Raw genomic sequence first — 8,538 nt, forward strand, 5'->3', positions numbered from 1 at the left:
AACAAACCCCTCCCCACTCACAGCCTCCCCACCCTAATCCACTCCACCCCACACCCAACCATTCCCATGCCTGCCACACATGACTCAAAGAACGCATGTGCAACCGGAAAACCAATTACAGTGTGTGTGTGTGTGTGTGTGTGTGTGTGTGTGTGTGTGTGTGTGTGTGTGTGTGTGTGTGTGTGTGTGTGTGTGTGTGTGTGTGTGTGTGTGTGTGTGTGTGTGTGCGTGTGTGTGTGTGTACTTTTAAATGATCAATACATTTCAACCAGTTTCAGGAAAGTGAAAACTGACTCGTAATTAATGCTGCAACACTTGTATTTAATGCTCTAATATTGATATTTAATGTCGCCTCCACGGAGACACATCTTTCTCATTACTTCACCGGAACGTTATTATAGAAAATTATACCCGAATAATTCAGAGAAATCATTATTAAATTATTATTGTAATTATCGTTACTGTTGTAAAAATATCACAAAAATAATAATTATATAATAATTAATATAATATAATGATAATAATAATTAATGATAATAATAATGATAAAAGTTAGAAAATCTTTATACATAAATTGAAATAATTATAATTAGCAATTAGTTAGGTCTAAATTTTTCATTTATTTATGCACCAATATTATCCACTATCATATAGAATATAGTAATGGGTGTGTATGTATGTACACAAAAGGTGTGTACCGACGGGTGTGCAGCTGTGCATATATAAGTTGTGCCACATAGGTAAAAGGGCCAATAAGAAAGAGCTCATTTAAAATTAATTTTTTTTTCTAAAAATTTTCTCTTAAACGTTTAAAGATATACTTTTTTCATTTACTATGTTAATGTAAAAATTAATAATTTTGCACCAAAAAACCTTAGAAAACTTACCTAATCTTATTATAACAAGCTCAATTTAATTTAGTATAATCCAACTAGATATATTTTAGATAAGTTTACACTAATTTAATAATAAACAAGCACAATGAAATATATTTTTTTTTTTCGTTCGGTTCAGAATTATTTTTGCGAAATTATTGCATACACAAATTTTTGCTTTTACCTATTAGGAACGAAACACAGACACACACACACACACACACACACACAACACACACAACACACACACACACACACACACACACACACACACACACACACACACACACACACACACACACACACACACACACAAACACACAAACACGCACACAAACGCGCACACACGCACACTATATATATATATATATATATATATATATATATATATATATATATATATATATATATATATATATATATATATATGTCGTGCCGAATAGGCAGAACTTGCGATCTTGGCTTAAATAGCAACGCTCATCTTGCCATATAAGACAAGCGAAAATTTGTGTATGCAATAATTTCGCCAAAATCATTCTGAACCTAAAGAAAAAAAAATATTTCACTGTGTTTGTTTAGTATTAAATTATTGTAAACAAATCTAAAATATATTTAGTTGGGTTAGGCTAAAATAAATTGTTCTTGCTCTAATAAGGTTAGGTAAGTTTTCTAAGATTCTTTTGGTGCAACATTAAAAATTTTTACATTAACATTAATTAAAAAAATATATCTGTAAACGTATAAGAGAAAATTTTCGAAAGGACTTAATTTTAAATGAGTTCTTGCTAATTGACCAGTTTTACATATTGGGCACGACATATATATATATATATATATATATATATATATATATATATATATATATATATATATATATATATATATATATATATATGTCGTGCCGAATAGGCAGAACTTGCCATCTTGGCTTAAATAGCAACGCTCATCTTGCCATATAGGACAAGTGAAAATTTGTGTATGCAATAATTTCGCCAAAATCATTCTGAACCTAACGAAAAAAATATATTTCACTGAGTTTGTTTAGTATTAAATTACAGTAAACAAATCTAAAATATATTTAGTTGGGTTAGGCTAAAATAAATTGTTCTTGTTATAATATGGTTAGATAAGTTCTCTAAGATTCTTTTAGTGCAAAATTAAAAACTTTTACATTAACATTAATGAAAAATATGCATCTTTAAACATATAAAAGAAAATTTCAGAAAGGACTTAATTTTAAGTGAGTTCTTGCTAATTGACCAGTTTTACATATTCGGCACGACATATATATATATACATATATATATATATATATATATATATATATATATATATATATATATATATATATATATATATATATATATATAGATACATTGTTGATATAAAGTTGGGATATACTGTACATGTTGTTACGTGTGTATCACCGATTATAAGGCGAAAATCTCATCCAGCTCCTCAGAGCTGGGGCGTGTGCCCAAAATACAGCAGGCATTACCCCTCTGAACAGCCGCACTGAGCCGCTGGAACAGAAAACTAGCTGCCCTGGGATCCCTAGTTACCATGATGAGTCTTTTTCCCAGCTCCTTAAGGAAATTAGATGCACTCTTTCCCCATGAGCCAAGGGTCTCTGAGCCTATGGGAACAAACATATAATGATGGGCAAGTTCTCCATATTTTCTAGACTTTTGGGACTCCCTAAAGCTGGCAGCTGCCCCTCCTTCCTCCCTGGTGTATATTTTATATATATATATATATATATATATATATATATATATATATATATATATATATACATGTATATATATATATATATATATATATATATATATATATATATATACATGTATATATATATATATATATATATATATATATATATATATATATATATATATATACATGTATATATATATATATATATATATATATATATATATATATACATGTATATATATATATATATATATATATATATATATATATATATATATATATATATATATATATATATATATATATATATATATATATATATATACATGTATATATATATATATATATATATATATATATATACATGTATATATATATATATATATATATATATATATATATATATATATATATATATATATATATATATATATATATATATATATATATATATATATATATATATACATGTATATATATATATGTATATATGTCGTGCCGAATAGGCAGAACTTGCGATCTTGGCTTAAATAGCAACGCTCATCTTGCCATATAGGACAAGTGAAAATTTGTGTATGCAATAATTTCGCCAAAATCATTCTGAACCTAACGAAAAAAATATATTTCGTTGTGTTTCTTTATTATTAAATTATTGTAAACTTGTATAAAATATATTTAGTTGGGTTAGGCTAAAATAAATTGTTCTTGTTATAATAAGGTTAGGTAAGTTTTCCAAGATTCTTTTGGTGCAAAATTATGAATTTTTACATCAATATTAATGAAAAAAATATATCTTTAAACGTACAAGAGAAAATTTTAGAAAAGACTTTATTTTAAATGAGTTCTTGCTAAGTGACCAGTTTTACATATTCGGCACGACATATATATATATATGTATATATATATATATATATATATATATATATATATATATATATATATATATATATATATATATATATATATATATATATATATATATAATATACCTGCAGCTGTGCATGTATGACTGTGGTAGGGGTTGTGTGTGTGTAAATGCTTCTTACGAAGGAATGCAGACGCCAGCGCCGCCTACCAGCCACACTTCTCTGGGGTTGTAGGTGACGTATGGTGCTGGGGATCACGTGTAATTTACTTTAGTATCCAGCTATCTGACGATCATAAGTATTTGTTCCTCTGTGAAATTAATGATGTATTTTACTTTTACAGCTGTTACCTCTCTTGATTTGTGGAGCCGTAGATTTTAATGAAACGTGACCAACTTTTCACCTTGGTAACCTCTGTTCGTTTGTCTCCCGTAGCCTGTTGGTTTTATCAGGCAGGCAAGATTCTGAGGACCTGGCTGAGCTGCGTGACTTTGGCAAAATGAAAAAAAAAAAATCGCGAATGAACTGCTTCTCAATTTTAAATACGTTATTTCTTAATTTTACATACGTTCTGTGTGGAGCAGTGTCGTTCTGTGCATTGTTTCCTCTTGACTCAACTCGTCATCCACGAGACTGCAGCCAGCCTAGTTCACTCCAGTCTTTGTGTTCATCTACACTACACCGTAATGACTGCCGTGCGCTTCTTATTATGGCTTATGCATTATATATCAGAGGTGTCTGTCTTCACTTGACGGTGGTAACAATCTTCTGCAACATGTGTAAATGTTTTATATTCAACCTAACACCTGATCACAGTGGATCAGAGCCGCTCCAACAACACTGACGGATCTATACCGACTACTTGATATTCTTGCTTTGATTCACTACACTAATTTATGTCTTACTTTTCATTCTTTTAATTCATTTAGGAATTGCTTGTTTTGTGTATTTATTTTTTTTCAAGCAAACTGTATGAATTTTGTCATCTTTAACTTCATCTATAATTTTCATAAGACTGACGATGGGCTCTCCAAAATATTGAGGAGGATAAATTTCCAGTGTCTTTAATGTTAGTGTCTGAGGGAGTGAAGCGTTAATTATTCTGTCACGTTGATGCACCTTTTACCCAACTAGGAGCAGCAGTAGTAATAGTACTGGTGGTTGTAGTGAAAATAGTACAATAAGTAGCAGCATTAGTAATACGAGTAGTGTGAGTACTATCAGTAGTAATAAAACAGAAATGGCAACTGTTGTTTTAACAATGGTTGTATTAGCAAATAGTAATTGCAGTAGTAAAACGCATTATTAACATTTGTAATTAATAGTAATTGCAATAGTAAAACTTAATATTAACATTTGTAATTAATAATAACTGCAATAGTAAAACTTAATATTAACATTTGTAATTAATAGTAATTGCAATAGTAAAACTTAATATTAACATTTGTAATTAATAAGTTAAATAATAGCATTAGCAGCAATAATAAAAAAATATTATTATCATGTCATATTATTATCATTAACATATGCTGTAAGAAACTTGTTTTAAAACCCATTTCATTAATTCGAAATTCATTACATTGCAAAAAAAAATTACTAGCGAAGAAATTATAGATCAAACTGTAGGTGATTATATATGCAAAAACGGAAATAAAATTTTGAAATACATTAATCATGCAACATACATCATGCACCAGGCTGCATGACTAATTTTGATCAGTGCTACTAGGCTAGGATTCAGAATTAGATATGGTATGAAATTTATCTTTTCTCTCGCTATTCTCTATTCTTTCACTATTTTCTTACTTTCTGTATCTAATTATTCCCTCACTCTTCACTCTTTCTATAGCTGTTCTCTGTTGTGCTATTTTCTGTTTCACTGTTCTATCTCGCACTATATTCTCTCAGTATTCTATCTCACTATTCTCTCAATGTTCTCTCACTATAATTTCACTATTCTCACTCTTATTCTCTCACTGTTCTCTCTCATTCTCTAAATGAACACTTACCAACGTCCAGGTTCTCTAATTTTCACTAACTTTCGTCTCGTCTTTTATCCTCTTCCCCTCCATTCATTGTCCAGGTCTCCACAGAGATTTCCCTAAGATCTAACGAATCTAGAAATATAATTAACCATGAAGTAACTTTGTTTTCTCCATCTCTTTGTTTCTCCTCTATCCCTGCCAATTATTCACCCTTATCCCTTCGCCTCCCTCCCGTCTTTATTCGTCATTTCTCATCTCATGAAGCAAGTCCATTATTACTGTTTTACCGTCATTATCGTGTGCTTCGGTAGAGGTAAATACATTTCTTTTTCGTGTCCTACATGCCTCTAAAGAAAATGCCATATTAATGGCCCACCAACACGTATTTTGAAAGTAACTCATGTCTAACATCCTCGTCCTCATTTGCCTCTTCCTCATTCGGTTCTTCATTCGTTTCCTCCTCATTCGGTTCTTCATTCGTTTCTTCCTCATTCTTCATCATTTGCCTCCTCCTTAATGTCCTCTTCATTCGCCTCTTCCTTATTCGCCTCCTCCTCAATATCCTCCTCATTTGCCTCTTCCTTATTCGCCTCCCCATTTGTCTCTTCGTCATTCGCCTTCTCCTCATTCGCCTTTTCCTCCAACAGCTGAAACTCGATTCGCTCTCAACGGTAAGCAAATAAGTTTTGAAATTTGAATTACAGTTGTCTTATGCAGGCTACTAACTTGCTGCCATGAATTTATTTGTAGTTTGGGAATATAAAATATGCTGTTTATAACTTGGAAAAGAGCTACACAAACGTTAATTGATGTTGACGTTTAGTGAACGCTCATGAGTGACGCCGTGACGTCACTCATTAAGAGCATTCACAACACGTCAACATTAACATTTGTGGTGCTCTTTTCCACGGTGTAAACACTTTATTTTATATTCCACAAAACTACAAATAAATTTAACACAACAAGGCAGTATGACCTGCATAACAAATTGTAACCGTTTGGACTGTAATTCTTCTCGTGATGGATAAGTAGCTTCTGAAATTTGAACTGCAGCTGTAAATGAGAATTTTAATTATAATGGTGATATGCTGGTGACTATTGATCCTCCTGCATAACATATCGGAGTATAAAGTGTCTTGACAAAGCCATGGCATCGAATACCAAGTGCTCTTCGACTGAGTGTGTCTTGACGTAGCCATAACATAAAATACCAAGAGCTCTTCGACAGTGTATGTCATGCAGCACCCTAGATTACAAATACACACAACACACACAAAAAGCTAAAATTAACACTTACAAAAATAGTCTGCATGAACGAAATAAAAAATACTATCGTACCAAGGAGGGAAAAAAACCAGTGTCAGTTAAAATTCGCCGGGTCACCAACTGGACAAGACCCAATCCGGGATAAATACCGGCGAACCATATCAAATCAATGTTAAAAATCCGATTACCTTAAGTTGTTAATCTCAATGGACACCCTTAAAAGTTGCCAGAAGTCCCTACAGGTATCCCAGTAATTGTTAAAACCATGACGAAGTTGAAACGTGTTCCACGGTGTGCTGTTCTCCACAAGCTACACGGAGGGGGGAGAGCGCAAAAAAGTAGCAGTGACACAGAAAGGAGCAGTAACACCTGTAAAGAGGTGACTACGACACAGAGGGGCAGGAGCACCTACAAACAGGTGACGACGACACAGAAGGGTAGGAGCGCCTACAAACAGGTGACGACGACATAGAGAGGTAGGAGCGCCTACAAACAGGTGACGACGACACATCGGGTAGGAGCGCCTACAAACAGGTGACGACGACACAGAGGGGTAGGAGCGCCTACAAACAGGTCACAACGACACAGAGGGGTAGGAGCGCCTACAAACAGGTGACTATGGGTTAAAGGTGTGATTATACTCCAATTTTCACCACCACCCCTTCACAACCATCCCATCACCACAGCCACCCCATCACCACAATACCCCATCACCACAACCATCCCATCACCACAACCACCCCATCACCACAACCATCCCATCACAACCACCCCATCACCACAACCACCCCATCGCCACAACCACCGCATCACCACAACCACCCCATCACCACAACCATCCCCTCACCACAACCATCCCATCACCACAACCATTCCATCACCACAATCATCCCATCGCCACAACCACCCCATCACCACAACCACCCCATCACCACAACCATTCCATCACCACAATCATCCCATCACCACAACCACCCCATCGTCACAAACACCCCATTACCACAACCATCCCATCACCACAACCACCCCATCACAACCACCCCTTCACAACCATCTCATCGCCACAACCATCCCATCACCACAACCACCCCATCACTACAACCAACCATCACCACAACCACCCCATCACCACAACCACCCCATCACCACAACCATCCCCTCACCACAACCATCCCATCACCACAACCATTCCATCACCACAATCATCCCATCGCCACAACCACCCCATCACCACAACCACCCCATCACCACAACCATTCCATCACCACAATCATTCCATCACCACAACCACCCCATCGCCACAACCACCCCATCACCACAACCACCCCTTCACAACAACCATCTCATCGCCACAACCATCCCATCACCACAACCACCCCATCACTACAACCATCCATCACCACAACCATCCCATCACCACAACCACCCCATCACTACAACCATCCATCACCACAACCACCCCATCACCACAACCATCCCATCACAACCATCCCATCACACCATTCCATCACCACAATCATCCCATCGCCACAACCATTCCATCACCACAATCATTCCATCACCACAACCACCCCATCGCCACAACCACCCCATCACCACAACCATCCCATCACCACAACCACCCCATCACAACCACCCCTTCACAACCATCTCATCGCCACAACCATCCCATCACCACAACCACCCCATCACTACAACCAACCATCACCACAACCACAACATCACCACAACCACCCCTTCACAACAACCATCTCATCGCCACAACCATCCCATCACCACAACCACCCCATCACTACAACCATCCATCACAACCATCCCATCACCACAACC

At 35.3% G+C, this 8,538-nt stretch overlaps 1 protein-coding gene and 1 long non-coding RNA gene across 2 annotated transcripts in view; both read right to left on the reverse strand.

Annotated features, from left to right (window-relative positions):
* Positions 1 to 4,300, reverse strand: part of LOC138852902 (uncharacterized) — a 305,668-nt gene extending 301,368 nt beyond the window's left edge. Inside the window, exon 1 of the long non-coding RNA XR_011392166.1 lies at positions 4,026 to 4,300. This is a non-coding gene — a long non-coding RNA (uncharacterized lncRNA). The remainder of the gene's footprint in view (positions 1 to 4,025) is intronic.
* Positions 1 to 8,538, reverse strand: part of LOC128689368 (potassium voltage-gated channel subfamily KQT member 1-like) — a 773,858-nt gene that overhangs the window by 658,159 nt on the left and 107,161 nt on the right. The window lies entirely within an intron of this gene.

Source organism: Cherax quadricarinatus, chromosome 18, assembly GCF_038502225.1.
Source record: "Cherax quadricarinatus isolate ZL_2023a chromosome 18, ASM3850222v1, whole genome shotgun sequence".
Classification (NCBI taxonomy): domain Eukaryota; kingdom Metazoa; phylum Arthropoda; class Malacostraca; order Decapoda; family Parastacidae; genus Cherax; species Cherax quadricarinatus.